The sequence below is a fragment of the Sinohyriopsis cumingii genome, chromosome 1 (genome assembly GCF_028554795.1).
Source record: "Sinohyriopsis cumingii isolate HCF-2022 chromosome 1, ASM2855479v2, whole genome shotgun sequence".
Taxonomy (NCBI): Eukaryota; Metazoa; Mollusca; class Bivalvia; order Unionida; family Unionidae; genus Sinohyriopsis; species Sinohyriopsis cumingii.
In genome coordinates, this window is record NC_142961.1 from 23,752,584 (window position 1) to 23,771,499 (window position 18,916).

The 18,916-nt window shown below is 34.1% G+C and overlaps 1 protein-coding gene across 7 annotated transcripts in view; it reads left to right on the forward strand.

The window, feature by feature from the left end:
- Positions 1–18,916, forward strand: part of LOC149806554 (guanine nucleotide-binding protein subunit gamma-1-like) — a 135,959-nt gene that overhangs the window by 41,716 nt on the left and 75,327 nt on the right. The window contains exon 1 of one of the 7 annotated variants that reach the window (XM_089954470.1): positions 18,131–18,161. The exons of the other annotated variants lie outside the window; for them this stretch is intronic. The gene's annotated coding sequence lies outside the window, so the exon portion shown is untranslated. Of the gene's footprint in view, positions 1–18,130; positions 18,162–18,916 lie in introns of those variants that run through there. 7 annotated transcript variants of the gene reach the window in all.

Genomic DNA, 18,916 nt, shown 5'->3' on the forward strand with positions numbered 1-18,916 from the left:
TGATGTATAACTGCATGGTGAACATACTGCTCTCTCCCACCAAACCAGATCTCTTTTTTCTTCATGTACCAAGTCCCATGATAGAAAACCTTTATACTCAGGGTGTTGCAACTTGTGGTCTCAGAACACATTATTCCAAATCTCAGCATTTGATTACTGCGTGCACTAAGTGATATGGGTTTTGTTCACCATATATGTTGTTGTGAATAAATGAAAACAAGCTTCATGTCAGAAATATGGTTTCATATTTGAAACAAAAGCTATTTATTAAACCTACATTGCTCTGTTCTTACCATCAAGTAATAGTAAGGAATCATTTAGCTGTAAATTAGAGCTTGCTATTTGGTTTGCCAAATCAAGGTGTATTACCTCCCCTTTGACTGTAATTGAGTGATTGCAATGTTTGCTTTGTTTCTCTTTTGTTCAATAATGTATGCATTTTTTCAGCTTTATATTAAAAAGTAAGTAATTTAACACTGCCTATAGTGGAAAGTAGCCACAGTAATGATTTTGAGACTTTTTCTTAACTTTTTATGAGCTTTGGGTAAATGTAGGTATATATTTATGTATTAGACAACTTCAATATGCAATTCAATTCTATTACTTAAATTTAACAAGTAGTGTATTCAGTGACAATTTTTATCAGTGTCTGCATATTTCATAGAGACATGAACTTGTCTTGGCATAGCAAAGTTTTTCACACATTTCTCCACCTCCAGCATACTTAATAGCTTGAGTCATAACAGTTTGTGCATACACTTTCTGTCTCCAACATCAATGTCAGCATTATAGGAACTTTGGATAGCTTTTTCAAATTTGTCTCTTGCTGTCCTTATTCCTTATGTAACATACCTCATGTTGATGTGTTATTTGGGTTGATACACATTCCCCCCCCCCCCCCCCCCCGTTGTGGGGAACATTACCAGGCTTGAAGAAATTACTCTGTCTATTCTTTGCTTATTCACCCTTCCCCATAGTTTTATACTAAAAAGTAGCACTATGTTATTTAATTATTAAGTATAATAAAGCTTATGGAACTCTTCCTCTTCCTTGGCTTTTATACCTTTTTATTAACATTTGGGGGTCATGAATCACATGTGATGATAGTTTAAATAAGTTTGGAATGTCAGCATCTCTTGATGCTTCATGGGTGTGTGTATTTGTTTTAGTCACAAAAGGGCAATGGCCTCTTATCATTTTGACCTGTCATGTGGCACACTTATTTGTTTTGTTTGATTGATGTGAATAGGGATGCACTGTATCTTATTTCTGTGAGAGTCAGCAAGAAAAGAAATGCAATTTTAAAATTTAAAACATTTAAAACTTGTCTTATAGCCAGTGAGAGATGAAAATACAATGCGTCATGTAATTTGATACCCTGTGATGTCATACTTGCTGATGTCAGCATGCTTGTGTTTCTTTTGTGTAGCATGCATGCCATAGAAAGACAACATGAAGATACAAAGGCAGAAAACAATTATTTTAATAACAAGAATAAGCCATTAATAAGTACAATACAACACAGCAACATGTGATGCGGATGCAATTTAACTATAGATATTGGTATCACATAAAATGCTATTGCACTATTATCCATGCACAAGCATGGCCAATTCTTTCTTACAATTATGCTCTAATATCAAGGAGTAAAATACAACTTTTTCAAAAAAAATTAAATCTGGTTATAGGACACACGGTGCTAATTATACGGAAGAACTGTGAACCAGTCTAGAAATGGGTGAAGAAATGATAGAGCATTTACAGGTTTGGTGGTCCATAATTGGTTAATAATGAAAATTAAAATTTTAGGAAAAATATCTTTTGAGAGCTTGTCCTATATGTAATGTAAAAAAAATATTGACAAATTTCTACTGATACAATTTTAGCATTTTTACAGGCTTGACTCAGGAGTACTCAATACTGAAAGTAGCACCTGATTCATTTGGTGCAGAATCAATAACACGTGTTTCATGCACATGTATGTAAACAAATTGCCGCGGGTCATATGGTGTTCTCCACACATAAGCTTGCACCAAGGTTAGATGTGCACGAAAAATTATAGGTGTCATTATCAGCACCCATAAATTTTAAGTTATTGAATTTTGAATATGACAGTGTTTCCATATGTTTACCATTGGAGTGGAATTAGTACCGTGAGTCCTATAATGGCATCAGATGCTAAAAATAGCCTGTGGTTAGCTTGCTGGACTCGTAACCAAAAGGATGTAGGTTCAAATCCTACCATCAGACCAGCCCGAGTCAGCTACTGTGGTGTGTACTTGGGCAAGGCATTTTACTCCAATCGCTTCATCTCTAAATCTATTTGTGTTACTGTACTATAAAGCACAAAATACATAAAAATAAGTCACCAAAGCTGAATTTTTTTTCTTAGGAACTGCTTGACCAGATTTTTTAAACTAAAATTTACTTGTAGCATTGAAAGTTGTAGAAGTTATGCTGATCTACCAACAAATGTGGCAGCTAATATAACAAATGAGACAAATTGAACCAAATTGGCTGATTTCAGTTTTGGTCAATAAGTAGAGAAAACTTTAAAATTGCTTACTACTTATCTGGTGTTAGGAGTTTTACCTACATTCACAGATTTGTCAACGACATCAGAAAGTTTATTCATTTAAGGGATTTTAAGGTTAAATTATACAATTTCATTCTTATTTGATAACATCAGTCAGGTTGAACTGAAATATCCTAATGACCCAGGTGTCACTTTAGGTGGTTTGGGAGAGAAGAAATCGGCGAAATCTAAGAATACCACAGACAATGGAAGGATTGGCAACGATTAACCTTTCTCATGACTGTAACATTCTACAGGAATTGAAGCCACAACTGCTTAGTCTTCGCCTGTCTGCATCACAGTTATGCCCGTCTACATCACAATTAAGTATTGGGTGAAAAACTTTAACATAAAAGCACAGATGGTAAAAACAGGTTGGATTCAAGAGGTGTCTACCAGTATTTCAGGTGTCACTATACTCACTAATTTGATTCCTTACACATTTCCAACTTTTTTAACATTTGATAAATGAAATGCATTGGTTACACTCAAAACTGTTTGTGTGGGGCACTAAATTGAAAATAGCATATCCAAAAATTGACATAGGTTATGTTGCATTCTCTAGAAATAGATGCATTTGAAAGAAATGGAATTTTTATTGAAAGTGACATGGGGACTGGCTAGTTTACTTTTTCATTCTGTGCAAAAGTTGAGAGGCTGAACTATATAAACATTTTACTTTCTGTTTACACATTGTGTTTTCAGTTTAGGTCATACTATTGCTTTTGATTAGTGCAAGTACCATTTTTCACAGCTTAGTGAATCTGCATGAAAAATCAGAGCAACAATATTAATGATTTTCTTTCAGGGTACAGTAGGATGCATTAGAGCTCATTGGCTTAATTAATATAGTAATACCTTTCAGGGAGGTGGCTAACCATTAGGGAAGTTTGTGTGTATATTTTATATTTTATATCACTTCATCTGCCAAATACATGTATCTTATCATTCCATATAATAATGCTTTTTTGAGGTTATGCAATAGAAAGTGTTTAGATCTGTTTAGTGCTATCTAAAATACATTTTTTGTTGGGGATTATTGGGTGTAAATATTTATTCATATAACAGCTCTGCCCATGAATAGACTTAGCATATATCATTGACATTTCTATTTTTTAATGCAACAACTTGATACTTGAATCAAACTTGAGATCTATTGGATTGTCAGATATGATTGATTTTTTTTATTATTTAAGGCACTACAGATGAGTACCAGTAAGCAAAAGAAGTGACCTAGTGTGATCTTAGTATTGGACTATAAGAAATGAGGTCAGACTGGAGCATAATTACCAGCAAAATGCTAGATACTAAAAGCATTAGTGAATATATCATAATATTGCTGCTGATTTTCTTAGCTCCACTGGTTAAAGAGTTGAACAACTTGGCATTTGTTCAGTGTCCAGCATCATTTAGCCATGGTTTGTTACCATTACTTTTCCTCAGCTATTAAGAAAAACATCATGACACTGATTTCTTACTTGACCTAAATGAACTATCTAGTGCATAAAAACTGTATCAAGCTTTTGATGTAATGGTGATTATAATTCTAGATATTTTAAAAGAGTCAAACTTGGAATAAGCAAAGATGGTTCAAAAATTGTTTTAGAAATATTAAATAAAGCAAATACTTTCTGAAGTGTGTTATTATATTCAGCATATAAAAATGTGAGGTAATCATTCATTAATACATTTACGATTCAGATGCATGATCTTAAATTGAAATTTAGTGCCAACCTGACATTCAAAAGTGGACATCATTATGGTTGTCATGAAAATCTTTGCTTTTGAATCTATGGTCACATTGAAAAGATTTTGATCAATCTTGCAAATGGATTTTGAACCTTGTTGCATTTCAGCAAAACATTCCATCATTGATTTGTATGTATGTATTTCCAACTGCAATATCTAACTTGAGAGAAAGGAGTTGCATATGAGAAAAGGACCAAAGCAGAGGAAGTGAACAAATAAACTATAATGTTCACACTATAGGTAAGTAATTATAGTGACCAAAAGAAGACTATCTTTACAGTGGCTTAAGTAATTAATGTTAATTGATAAAGAACAGATGCAGGACATAGAAAATGCTAGTACAGTATAACCCCTCTTGAAAGACCACCTTTTTTGCCAAAAAAAGTATGATCTCTCAAGACAGATAGTCTCTCATAACAGGTCACAATGCAACATAATACATTTGTGCATTGAGAATGTGGTCTCTCAAGACAGGTGGTCTCACATAGTGGTCTTTCAAGATCGGTTTTACTGTAACCATGGCAGTCTTGGCCAGTAAAAGTTCAATGTTTAAAGTTTCAACCTTCTAAATAGGCTCAAATTCAGCATGCTTGCTGTTGAAAAATGAAGTAAAATGAAGGGAAGATGAAACAAAACCTGTAGCTCTGTTGATTTAGAGTACATGTAGCTGGTAAAATCTGGAATGTTGTTCTAGCATCTACGGTGTAGTGAAAATGTACAACACTGAGAATATAGGAGCTGTAGTAAACATAGATATAAGGAACAGCAAAGGTCGACAGCATGAAAATACAGTTATTCCGCAAAATATACGATAGAAGCATTGTGTCGATTCATGGTTCACGTTCCTCATGATTTCAGAGAATCTGAACCAATGTCAAAAACACAAGTTTGGTCACATAATTACTGTATGGATTTTAACCGGACTGCTTTACATGCTTTCATATTAATAGGATTGAACACAGAATATTTCCTTGGATTACCATGATGTCAGACAAGTTTAATAATGGGTGAGATCCATGCTTTTTAATGAGATGATCTTGTATCAGATTGGCTGAATTTGTTGCCACACCAGAGGCCATATTTCTCAAAATTCACAAATAATTTGATCCTACAGCTTATTGGCTGAACATGTCTACATTGTTTACTTGTGATAAATTTGAATTAGAGTAAATAGTCTTTCGTCATAAGGATATTGGAAGAGATTGGTTGTAAGCATGATCTGTACGTATTTATGAGTTAATAACTTGAATCTGATGGGCTGGGGTTCTTAACCACCTTGGAGACTGAAATAAACATATTTTATCATGTTATTAGGTTCTATATCAAATGAGATCTTCCCACATTACTGTGGTGACCTTGCATCAAATTGGCTAAGCATGTTGCTTCTCTATTTCTCACCTGATATTGATAAAGTTTGGTAAAAATGTTTTTTGAATCAAGATCTTGGATATGTACACTTGTGAGCTGGAGCTCTGCATATTGATTATGCCTTTAGCGCTAAACATTTTTTATAAAAGTAAAATAGCCAGCCAAGTAATACATAAAGGTCAGGAGATAATTTGCATATTATATTCTTATAATACTAATGAAGCATGCTGATAGGTTGTGTAAGGCAGGAGAATGAAGTTTGGTCCTCTTTACAAACTTGGCATGTGGGTACATCTTGATGTTCTCAGAGGTAGTCAAGTTTCAGTGATCTTCTATCCATTAAATCAGGTTTAAGGTCAAATAGTTTTGTGCTGCACATATAGGTATCTTATGAATATGTTAACTCGAGCATGCAGGAAAATATTTTTGTAAATAAATCTGGTATACTGGAGTTTTTCAAGAATACCAAAGATTTTTTTTACATTTATTTGGCCAGAAGATCTGTCAGTCCCAATGAAAGAGTCTTGTAAAGATCTTTTGAGTTTAAGATCAGTGTTAAAGTGTTTTGACTTTCTAATTACATAAAAGGCATGTATATAATAGCTATGGGTACTTGACTCCAAATACACCTATTGATTGAAACGACTTATTTTCTTAAAGTGTTCAAGTCTCAAAAGTATGATGTCATAAAAGAGAAGCTATTAGAAAATCCTGTTAACATAGATTAAGCCTCCATCCATTTCAAAGATCAAAATTATGGAATTGGGTTTGTATAGATGCATGAATGCATAGATATAGGATGCTTGTTTGAAGAATAATGAAACAGCCATAATGGTGTATGACAATGTTTCCAACAAAAATCTTGGGAACTTTTAATTCTAATTTTTTTAAAAAAAATTTATGTACCCACTCGTTGCAACAGTTGCATCTTGAATGTGGGCAAAGTAAATTTGGTAGCAAATTTTATACAGTATATGCATATATGTTGAGGATTTGAATAAATTGTCAGGCTGTTACAGCAATTTTGAGCTCAATCAGTCATAGACCAGAAAATCTTACAGGATGGTCTGTTGTCCACCATCCATCAGTTCATATGCAGAAGTTTGTTAATGTTGCTTCTAAACTTCTTGGTGGATGGATTGCCATGAAACTGAAAATGCATTTGTTCATCCCATTGTCTACTTGGTCCTAAATGATAATGGTGGCACTCAGACAGTGGTCATCTTGATAATCTTGTTATTGCTATTTCTCTTGATTGGATGGTCATATCAGCTTTCACTAAAAGACTTCTTATTACATGTACCTGTATGTCTAGTTGGTCCTAATTAAAAATGGTACTTTATGTCCATCACAGCAACCATCTTGAAAATCTTGTCATTACTACTCCTGAATGAATGGTCATATTAGCGTTGGCTTCTGATGGAAAGTTCGCTTGTGATATCTAGTTGGTTCAAAATGAAAATGGTGACGTCATGACTTCCAATATGACATTCACAATGTCCATCTTGACAATCTTTTTTTCCTCACTTTGGTCATGTCTTAAATGTGCTTTCACTCAGCTTTTTGTGATGTCTAGTTCGCCCCAAATGGTGCCAGTCTGATATCCAATATGGTAACCATAGCAGCCTTCTTGAAAAACTTTTTACTCCTCAAAAATAGAAAGTCTTGTTGACATGGGTTTCTTCTACAAGACTTCTTATGATGTCTTGTTGGCTAAATGATGTATGGTCGAAAATGAAAATGATGCTGATCTGACATCAAGTATTTCCTGTACAGCAGCTAATTTGAAAATCTTGTTACTACTTCAAGTTATAATTATCTTGTCACTGTAAAATAAAATTAGTAACCTGGTAGACAAAACTAACTATGGACTTTGCGCTCTTAATGACAGTTATTTAGGAAATATTTGAATGTATTATACTACAACAAGTTGAAGTCACAATCTCTGATAGTCATTTTGGTTTTGGAAAACAACATTCAGCTGACTTTTGCCTCAATGCCTTTAAGAAGCTCAATTATTATGTAGAACATGGTTTGCATTCTTTTTTATGCCAGTCAGGAATGTGATAGGGTCAGTCATTGGACACTTTTAAATTTTGCTTGACAATCAAATACCTGCCTGCGTACTCAATAACTCTAGTTAATATGGCAAACAATCAGACTATGTAGTGATGGGGGAAGTTCAGTATCCAGTTCCATCCATATGTTACGACTCTAGGATCTTAAACTAAAGACCTTAATTTAAATTTGTTTGACATTTGAAACAGAGAAAATGAAAGAGTTCATTTTTTGAAAATTTATTCAGTAGAGCTGCATTAAAATCCAATCAGTCAGGTGATGAAGATATGATAAGACTTTACAGATAAATATGCTTTATGTCAATTTAAAAATTGTTATTTTGAATATCAGAATTAGATTATTGAAATTTTATTGCTGCACAAGGTACTGTGCTCCTCTGGACAAGCTTGAGTGAATGTATGAAAAGAAAACTATTTATTGTAGTCTTCATTTTCTGTTGAGCCTTCCAAGATGGAACAGTGAGTTCCTCTACCAGGTTTGTAAACTTTAATGAATTCATTTTTTAAGAAGAAATAGGAAAGTACTGTACGTGTTTTTAAGGATGACAAGAATATATAATAGTAAGAATTGTATCTTGAAATCTTTGTGGAACTATGATATTCATTTAAATTATGGGATTATTGGTAAATTACTCTTTAAATGTCTTATATAATTTTATTCTTAACAATGCCAGACATATTCTGTAGTTGTAGATGTCTCTGTATATTTGTACATAACTTTGATTTTCTGTTTAAAATAACTTTTATATTTTAATTTAGATATATGGCCTGAGCAGTCTGAAATAAAGAATTATTATCATATTTTATCTCGTGTCATTATCAGCGATGGTTTCAACATCAAGCAAGTAAAAAAAAAAGTTCTGGAAATGCTGTTTGGAACATAGAGCATCAGTCTTTTTGAGGAATTCTTGTTCAATATTTTTACACATTTAAAAAAAAAAAATGCTTGACCTTTAACAAAATACTTATCATGATTAAAGCAGAAAAATCTGACTGGGTCGTTAAGTCTTTTTTGGGTGACACTGTATAAAGTCACTTTGATTAACAAATAAGATTTTGGTGGCATGTTTGTTTGCATATAGATGAACTAATTAGATTTTCTCATGCAATTTAGTAATATATCCATTTTTTTAAAACGTTTGTAATATTTTGGCCTTGGATTTTTTCAGTCAGCTTATTGTCAGTGGTAGAATACATGCTTTATAAGCAAAAATCTAGTTTAAATATGAGACTCTCCTTTTTCTTGTAATTTTTTATTTTTAGAACTCTATTTTTGATCACATAGCCATTATAATGTTGATGTGCCATTAAACCCAAATACATGCATACTGAATACAGTTCAGCATATAATATAAGTCAGTTTCCATAACTGTTTACCTCTTCAAATCAGACCGTTTCCAACTTTTCACCTCTGTTTTACCTCAGATAAACATCTCTCTTGTAAAGAGCTGGAATTGTTCTATCCCACTTGTGCTTGGTAATGAGAGGTTGTGATATATTTGAAATTGTCCTTCATTTACAAATGCTGAATTTTCATGACATGTGGTAGTTTAAATAGTGTAATTGTGTATGTCTAAGATTCTTTGACATCACTCCTAGTTGAAGAACAATATCAAAAACTGATAGAGAGAAGATAATTTTGTCAACAGTTTAAGGAGGACTTTTTGAAACTCCTGAAAGAGTGGGGGGTTTTTTTATAGATAAAGCTAGTACATGTTGGGGTCACAGTTCATATTTTGCAATTGCAATACATTATTTATGGTTATTAAATAAGTTACCATTTACATGCTCCAATCACAAACATGTCCAGACCTTTTCTGGGGTTTTCCGGGTTCTTCCTCCACCATTAATACTGGCCGCCATGTATAGCCTATCGTGCTGAAAAATGGCGTTAAACCCCACAACAACAACAACAACCTTTAAAGTAGTTTAACCTGAACTGTATATGCAGACATGTAATTTGTAGTTTTTATTCATCAACTTTAGGGAGTACACTTAACCATTTCCTGCCTTTCATTTCCTGCAACAATGAAAGAAACCTTGTAATGGCCTCAATATGAACGACTGCATGACATGTTAAAAATCAGCAGTCTCAGATTTAATTGGTTGATATTTAACCTTTCATGCAGCAACATTAGTAACCCAGCTGAAAACTTTATTTACAGCTGTGTGTGCAGTTCTTGTGCTCCTATTGCAATCATAGAAGGGACCATTTTGTGTTGCTGTTGCCTGTCTGTATTTCCATGTGTTCATATATCTGTCCTGTAAGCATGTTAGCATGATAACAGAAAAGAAACTATTGGGCTTAAAGCCATGAAATTTGTACACACTTTATGATGATCATGAGTGGATGACCTGATCAGATATTTTAGTCAATTACAGCATTTTTTCTACTCATAAACCAGAAGAGCTTATAGGATATTCTTTTGTCCATCATGTTGTCCATCCGTCCATTAGAACAAGTTTGTTATCTCTGCTGTTCCTAAACTACATGGATAATCGGCCATGAAACTTTGCACACACATTCATCCCATGGTATTGCTGGTCCTCGAAGAAAATGACTACATGAAATGAAATATGTGGCAATCTTGAAAATCTTATTATAGTTACTTCCCCAGAATGGATGGTTATATCAAAATGGGGTTTTCATTAAAAGACATCTTTTTTGATGTTGGTCTTAAACGAAAATGTTGCTGATCTTAATCCAATATGGCCACCACCATGGCCATCATGAAAATATTGCTACATTGATGGTCATTTCAACATGGGTTGTCACATAAAGATGATTTATGGTATCGTGTTGATCCTTATTGAAAATGGTGCCAGTCATACAACCATTATGGCTGCCTCAATGGCTGTTTTGAAAATCTTAATACTCCTGAATTTATGAACATTATGACATGGGGATTTCAGCAAGATACTTCTAATGATGTCTGTTCTATCATTATTAAAAATTGTGCCAATCAGACATCAGATATATCCACCACAGCAGCTAGTTTAACAATCATGTGATTGTTGAAGAATATCAGAGGTGATTTCAACACAGCAGTTAGAAGGAAGAAATGGTCTTGAGTTCTGGAAAATTCTGTTCGCCAAGTAGAGTACAAGTCCCTTTGAGAGACTTGTGGTAAATTTTTCGTTACTTTTTTTTGGCTAAAACCTTAATAGCAACAAATGCCACAATTAAGTGACTGAAGCAGATGAATGGGATGGCTTGTCATCTGTCATTAGTGGGCACAAGTTTGCTAAGACATTTTCTCCTGAACTACTGGGAGGATTGCCATGAAACACAATTATCATTGGTAGCAAATGAAAATGGTGCCCCTTGGACATCCATTATGACCACCATGGCAGTCATCTTGAAAATCTTGTTATTGCTACTACTCTTGAATGGATTGATATCAAAGGGGGGTTTCACAGAAAGACTTGAAATATCAAGTTGGTCCTAAATACAAATGGTACCAATTTAAATTCCAGCCAGGCTACCATAGCATCAGTCTTGAAAATCTTGTTATCTATATCACAGACCTGGATAAAACTTTATGGATGTGGATGGGGTAAAACCCTGTTGATTTTGGAGTCAAAAGATCAAAGGTCATTATCAGTATGACTGAAAGCAGATGAGGGGTTTCTGCACTATAGCATACTTTACAATACATACTGCAACCAAATTTTGTGGATGACTTGCACATGGAGTAAAGATGAAGCCTACTGATATGGGGTTCAAAATGTCAAAGGTCAAGATCACTGTGACTGAATACATACAGACCAAGATAAAACTTTATGGATGGCAAGGATTTAGGGTAAGGAACAGGCCTATGTATTTTCGGACAGACAAGGTAAAAAATCGAGGGTTCTGTGACTGAAAGATGAAAATGGTATCTGTATCATTATTTCAATTATCAGCCTTAGAGGACAGTTAAACAAGTGGTGGGCAAATCGTGTTATTCGTGGCACTACTGTTTTTTTTGTTGTTGTATTTTTTGACATTTTACATAATTGGTATGACAAAATAGCATAATCCTGATATCTTCTCTACAGTACTATTACTTGTCCTTTAGCAGAAACAGAGGTTGATGTTGATACAGTTGTTACAGTGGAACCTGCCATAGCAGACACTACCATATATGGAACACCTACTCATGAAGAACATTATGGATCCAGTTTCTGAAGCTGAGTTAATGTTTCAGTCTCTACAAAAGATTAGTATCCATATAAGAGACCTGTCTATAAGGGAAACATGTCCTTCAAGGACAAAATTTTGTGGGTCCTTGAGTGTTGTTCCTATGAAGATTTCACTTTTTTATCCAGTCCCATGATTCCTGGTAATTGATGCAAACATGGTGGAAAACTAATAATACCATAAGATTGTCAGCAATAGAAAATTGAAGACACTGTTTTCAATCTTCACTTTTCCAGCTGCTAACTGTTACATCTGATTAGTCCTAACAAACTGCATCAACCCAGAACAGCTGGAGCTTTATGTAATGGCAGATCTGAACCTATGCATTTTTGAATTTGTGTCTGACTTGTATATTTCGATTTTAATTACCTTTTTTTAAGTAAATGTGTACACCCAGTATTAACTTATGGGTTAGCATTTCCATTTTTGTTAATATAAGTTTTTTATGTGTTTGTGGGAGCACATGCACACTGAAGAGCTGATGTTTTGATTGAGCTCTTTTTGCAAGTTGGCTATGTGGGATATGATTTAAGAAATAGTTTAGGGATACAGATTTTCTCACGTCAGTGGAGTTTTATGTTTTGTTTTCAGTGCTGTGATAATTGTCTCATTTATTGACAGATGCATCATGATTTCATTGCCATGATTATTGGCTCATTTACCAACAAATGCATCATGATTTCATTGCCATGATTATTGTCTCATTTACCGACAAATGCATCATGATTTCAGTGCTTGTGAGACTGTAGATAACTAACAAACCCATTTATTTTTTTAAAATTACAATACGTGTATTTTGCACCCATTATGCACTACCTCAACTTGAAACTACCAAATCTATCAGTGGAGTTCAGTGGGGAGTTTGCAAGCTTTTGTTATAGGAATGGTGTAACTTTTGTGTGAATGACAAAGCTGACTGTAGCCAATTGGTAGGCAGAGATGTTACGAACCTTTGATGTTGGCTTGCCCATTTATGTTGCTGTCAGCTAACTTAGCTGAATAATAAAATGTTTGTTACCATGGTTGCCTGACATCTTGTTTGTGCATGACAGAACACTTCACTTTTCTTAGTTCATTACCATTACTTTATTTTTCAATTCCTACATATAAATCATATGTACATTAATAAGGAGAGAATGAATGCCACTTGATGTAATTTACATAGAGTGCCATATCTGTATATTCCATGTTGTTTTAGGTGTGATAACCAGGACCTAGAAGTCTAAATTCATTTATCAAGACAGAATTTATTACAAATGTCAGTTTATTGCAAATGCTAAGTATCTATAATAATCTAGAAATAAAAACTCTTGAAAGTTGATTTTTTTTTAAAATAAAAAAATTGATGTCACGGTCATTTTGTCCAAAATACATGATTTTTTGAACATCTCTAAATTGTTTTACAACAAATGATGAAAGTATCCATCATAACAAAATTGAATATTTTTTGAACATTTTTGTTTTGATGGAAGTATACGGTTTTACTCCTAGCTTTAACATCAGTCATATATGACAAGTATTTGAATCTGATATGCTTACTTTCATTCAGTAAAATTTATTAATTTGCACACCAGCGACCTATTGTTTCACATTAGGGTATCATACTATGGATAATTTTACATAACGTTGTAATATCATTTGTGTATGAGCCCTGAAATCTGTCTTTATTATAGTGGAGGCCTGTATGTGAAGGGACTGGAAGTTAAAAACAGTATTTAACATAAATAAGGGGTAATAATGAGGAGGAAGGGAGAGAGAGATGTATGCACCCATTTTATGTAGCAGTTATGAAGGATTATACAGGTCTTGTTATCCCCTCGACAACAGAGTTGCAAGGGAATACATGTTTTTGCCTTTTCATTAATTTCTTTGTTTGTTGGTGATTTGATCATTATAGTTTCAGAACATGCTTGTAATTTAGACCCTATTTGACCTGCATACAGTAAAATTTGTGATTCTCTGGATGGAAGGCAAACTCAACTATACCAAAGGTAGATTTGTGGATTATTCTTGGGAAGACAAACTCAACTGCACCAAAGGTAGATTTGTGGATAATTCTTGGGAAGACAAACTCAACTGCACCAAAATTAGGTCTGGTCACTGTCACTTGTTTTTTATGCTCAAGCGACTTTTGTGTTTTTGAGGTTTGTTTGTAACACTCTCCATATCTCGAACCCTCTTTCACTCTATTCCTTAGAATTGGTATATGGATCTACATGGACCAAATTTTATGCATCGACTCATCTAAACAGCGCAATGGCTAGTTACCTACATTTTGTTGCATTTATATCAATAAATCAATTTTAAAACTATATTGTCAGAGGTGAGAGACGTGTGACCTCCCCACTCCTTATGGTTTATGGTTATCATTTTCTAGGAGATGACTCACCACAATTTTACTGCCCAGATCAAATAAACAATGAAATAAAACATAAAATTAATGGATGGAATAACAGAGATCTGAGCAGAAATATAGAATAGAACAACATGAGCCTCTGTATGCAAAATAAAACAATTTAATCAATTATATAAACAAAATGAAATGGAAGATGATATTTAATTGAATCACTGTCTCTTAGAAAAAGAGTTATAGATTTACGCCAATAAAACAAATTTCATTATATAATCGAGTGAATGATAAAACTCAAATTGCTTGCATGTCAGAATTGCTTCTGGTATTTTCCAAATCACTGTTTGTGATAGGTGGGTGTTGGCTTATTTCTTTTCCTTCTCTCTCTCCCCCTCTAACCTCTTCAAGTCATCAACCATCCTGGTTGTAGACTGCTCTTTTCCACTGTGCAGCACAGGTATGTAGCTATTTTTTTCTTCCTTAAAAGAAAAGATAATACCCAACCTAAATATGTGTCAGGTTTTTCCCTTCTGGAATCACACACTATTCCCGCTATTGTCTGTCGGAATTCAACAGCAATAAGTTATGGTCAGTTCGCAACCTAATACACACTCAGTTCGCAACCTAATACACATTCACAACCCTATTACTATAAATTAATGTCTTTTCTAGCAGCACCTCACATTCCATGACATTATTAAACCTTGATAAACCATTACACAGCTTTGGGATGTAAATTACTTGCTAGGTCAGTCAGTACACAGTCCAAATGATAATACTATCTGTTCTCAATGAAAACAATTAAACAGATGAATTAATGGAATTCCCTCTTTGTCCTAACAATGTTACTTTTCTAATTAGTGATTCATTGACATAGACATAGTAAAATCAATTCTTTGCATACATGCTACACATCATTCAAGACAAATAAATTTTTACAATTCGTATCAGAGTAATTCATGGAATTCCTACAATCCATGATTTTTATTATACACATACCCCTAAATCTGAACACATTCAGAAGTCATATAGCACTTAAGACAAAGGAAGGCAAACAATTCACTTCTGAACTCGAGGAAAATTGAAATGTAATTTAAAACTAATAATTTCAACAAATAATTACAAACTTACATCATTGAACATATTGGGGCCATCCATTTAGTACGTACAGATGGAGTGGGGAGGGCGGTTTACCCAAATGCATACATTTGCGTATGGGGGGGGTCTACTGATAATGTACATACACATAGGAGACGGGGTGGGTGGGGTGAAATCTCGATAATAATTTATCTACATTGGCCTTCAAATGAGCTACGGCTACCGGGAGAAGTAGGACTCTGGGAGAGGTGTTACTTGTATGCATCATACCCCTGATTGCTAGCTATCACAGCTCAGCAGTGAGTCTGACACAGCCTGGCAGCCTACCCCATGGATTACACATCCTTCAGTCTAGCCTCACTGTGGACTTCCGCTGGCTCAAGATTTTAGCTGCCATGGTGCTCAAGCATACGTACACAGGTGGGTGGGTGGGTATAAAAAGTATGCATGTGTATGGCGGGGGAGGGGTCAAGCTTTGTCAGATTTTTGCATATGTGCTAAATGGATGGACCCATATTGTATGCAACTGAGACAATATCTTTGTGCCTTCCCAAGCCCTTGATTGCTTATCATCAGAGAATTCCCTCAGTTTCTTCTTTTGTTCAGGTCCCTCAATCTTCCATACCCCCAGTACCTTGGACAATTTATTTAATGAGAGAAATTACTTATTAACTTTCCTCAGTTAAATTCTAGACTAATTTCACAAAGGGAATTTCTTAAAACCTCGAATTCTATCTGGGAACACACACACACACAGGTCATAATAACTCACACTAGACTGCCCTGTACTATTCATGAAGATATCATCTTATTACACCCATTTTCAAATGGTTCAAAATTTCCCAAAAGTTTTGCATTGGTTTGTCTCAACTGTTAATTTTCCACTATTTGCCCTTATGTTAACATTGGCCCTTCCATCTGTCTGACCTTTATCAAATGGACTAATTAAAATTCAGTTAATGCTCTAAACAGAGTATATCCCAACCTGTGCAGTCAGCAGTTTGTTGCAAGTCTAGCCAGTACATTAATCATAATGGTTACATGTCACACTGACCATGACAGAAAGTACTACAAAATTATCTCTTCAAAATTTTGCAACATTATATACGTCTTGAAGAACATTGTGTTTCCAATTCTCATCAGACTTGAAATAATTTAGTTGTAAGGCACCGTGTCAAAGATTAGGTCACTGCAGCCTATTCTTTATGGTTGCTTGGCATCATCACGTGATGGATTACTTGATAATGTGAATTTACTATTTGTCATGGATTTTATGGTTCGATTTGTGTTGAATTCAAAGACCCAATGAACAGTCTTTCTGTGGAAACTATAGGACCCCCTGCCCAATCCACAGACATAAATGGCTATAAAAATGTTGGTTTTTGAAAACACATAAAATTGAACCCACAAATATAAATGAACTCACATGATCTTTTCAACACTGTCAGTTTTACACTCATGAAATCTTGATATCATTATGCTTCTTTAATGAGTTGTATATTACAATACCAAAAGTAGGTCACTGCCTGCTTTATGTGCATAAGACTTAAAATAATACACATTTTAACCCATACAGTCTACACTGTATTCCTATAACTTGTTACTATTCAAAGTGACTAGTGCAGCTAGCATCTGTTCTAGGATATGTGAGTACAGGATTAATGCTAACTTTTCAAATATTGTGCTGAAAAATGAACTGAAGTGTCAAAAATTCATGCATTTGATTTTTAAAACCATATTTCTTTATTAAATCCCAGCACTATTTAGAAAATTCCCTCATTTCCACCCAAAAATGTTTAGTTCTAGACCCTGTAGGGACATCATGTAACATACACTTATCCTAGTTAAGGGACCAACTCTCTAGTGAGGTGGCATGGATTTATTTTAATTAAAATTTGCAGCCCACAAAAATAGTCATGCTTTAATTTAAAGAAAAAAGAGCCTATTATATCAATTATGTTAATTGAAAAAATTATTTATCTTCAGGTGAAAGAAAAGTGTTCCTGGTTTGAAATAAAATTTCCAAATTCCCTCCAGAAAATTAAATGGTCTGTCCCTTATATTGACAAAGAAAAGTGTAGTTGGCAATGAAATACTCTCACATCAATCATTTGAAAGTTTCCTTAGAAGTGCATAACATTTATTGATGGTGAGGGGTGGGGGTAAATTAAGATTGGCTGGTCCATCCCTTTGTTAACTATGTATATGGCCTGTTGAACAGAGAGGAATTACAGGGCTCAGACTAGCAGGTGACAAAGTTGCTAGTCATATTTTCAGGGTTCCCAGGGTGGTTGGTCTATGGCATTCACCTTCACAGTTCACTCACACATCTCACCTCCCTTCTCCCCAGTTTCAGTCTCAGCTTGACCAATGTAGTTATGCGAAGAAAGCTTGTCAGTAGCTTTCCATGTATCTTTGGTTATTCCCAGGTTCTTCCTCTACCAAAATATACTGGCTTCCATGTATAGTTTATTATGTGCTGAAAAATTGCTTTAAACCCCACAAAAACCAAACACTTTTGTGGCTGATGAGTTGCCTTTTTAAAGCACAAAAGTGATTTCCACTTCAATTCCTGATTTGGAGAAAATCCCTGGTGAAACATGTCTATGATTTATACTCACAATGTCATATCCTCTATCAGTTTCTCACTGATTAGAGATCCCAGGTTTCTGAGTCACTGTATCAGTGTTTTAGCATTTAACTAAATATCATCTAGGATCCTATTATGCCAGATATTCATAGCTGTAACCCGTGTTTATGGTGAGCAAAGTTCATAAAAAAGTTTTAATATATAGTTATCTCATAATCACCTAGTTTAGCAGGCAGATAACTTTAGCATTATCTTCAGACAATTAAATAGTGGTAGGTAATCTTTTTCTGAGAATTTGCATTACGTGATGCAAATACTATATATTTGGCTTATGACATTTTTTCAACGTTAGATTATACACAGATACTCAAGTAAAATTTAATGTATGTGCCTGGTGTCCATTTATTACATGACATTAATTTACATTATCTACGGCTAACTATTTATTGCTTGAAATTTTGTTGCAGGTTTGTATGAATTGTCTCAGATAAACTATGCTGCAGTGTAGATATTGCTAATTAAAATGCTAGCAAAATTCAACAAAATTAAGGTAATATATAGTTACCTCAGATAAACCTAATATATATATATATATATATATATATATATATATATATATATATATATATATATATATATTATTATTATTATTATTATTATTACCTGGGCATAACTCACTATTGGCAAACAATTATCAATCGCCCAAATTTGTTTAATTTTGTGACAGGTATATTTTAATAGCTAAACTAGGTTTCAGCAGGCAATGTTCAATAAAATTCTTGTAGTACATTTTTACCAGGACAACTACCAATATCTAAATCATAGTTGATCTTAACACATTAACCCCTGGATGTTTTTGTCGTTTTCGCCTGAAATTTGAGTAGGAAACACATTTTAAAAGCTATTTCTGAATTGATCCAAAAGC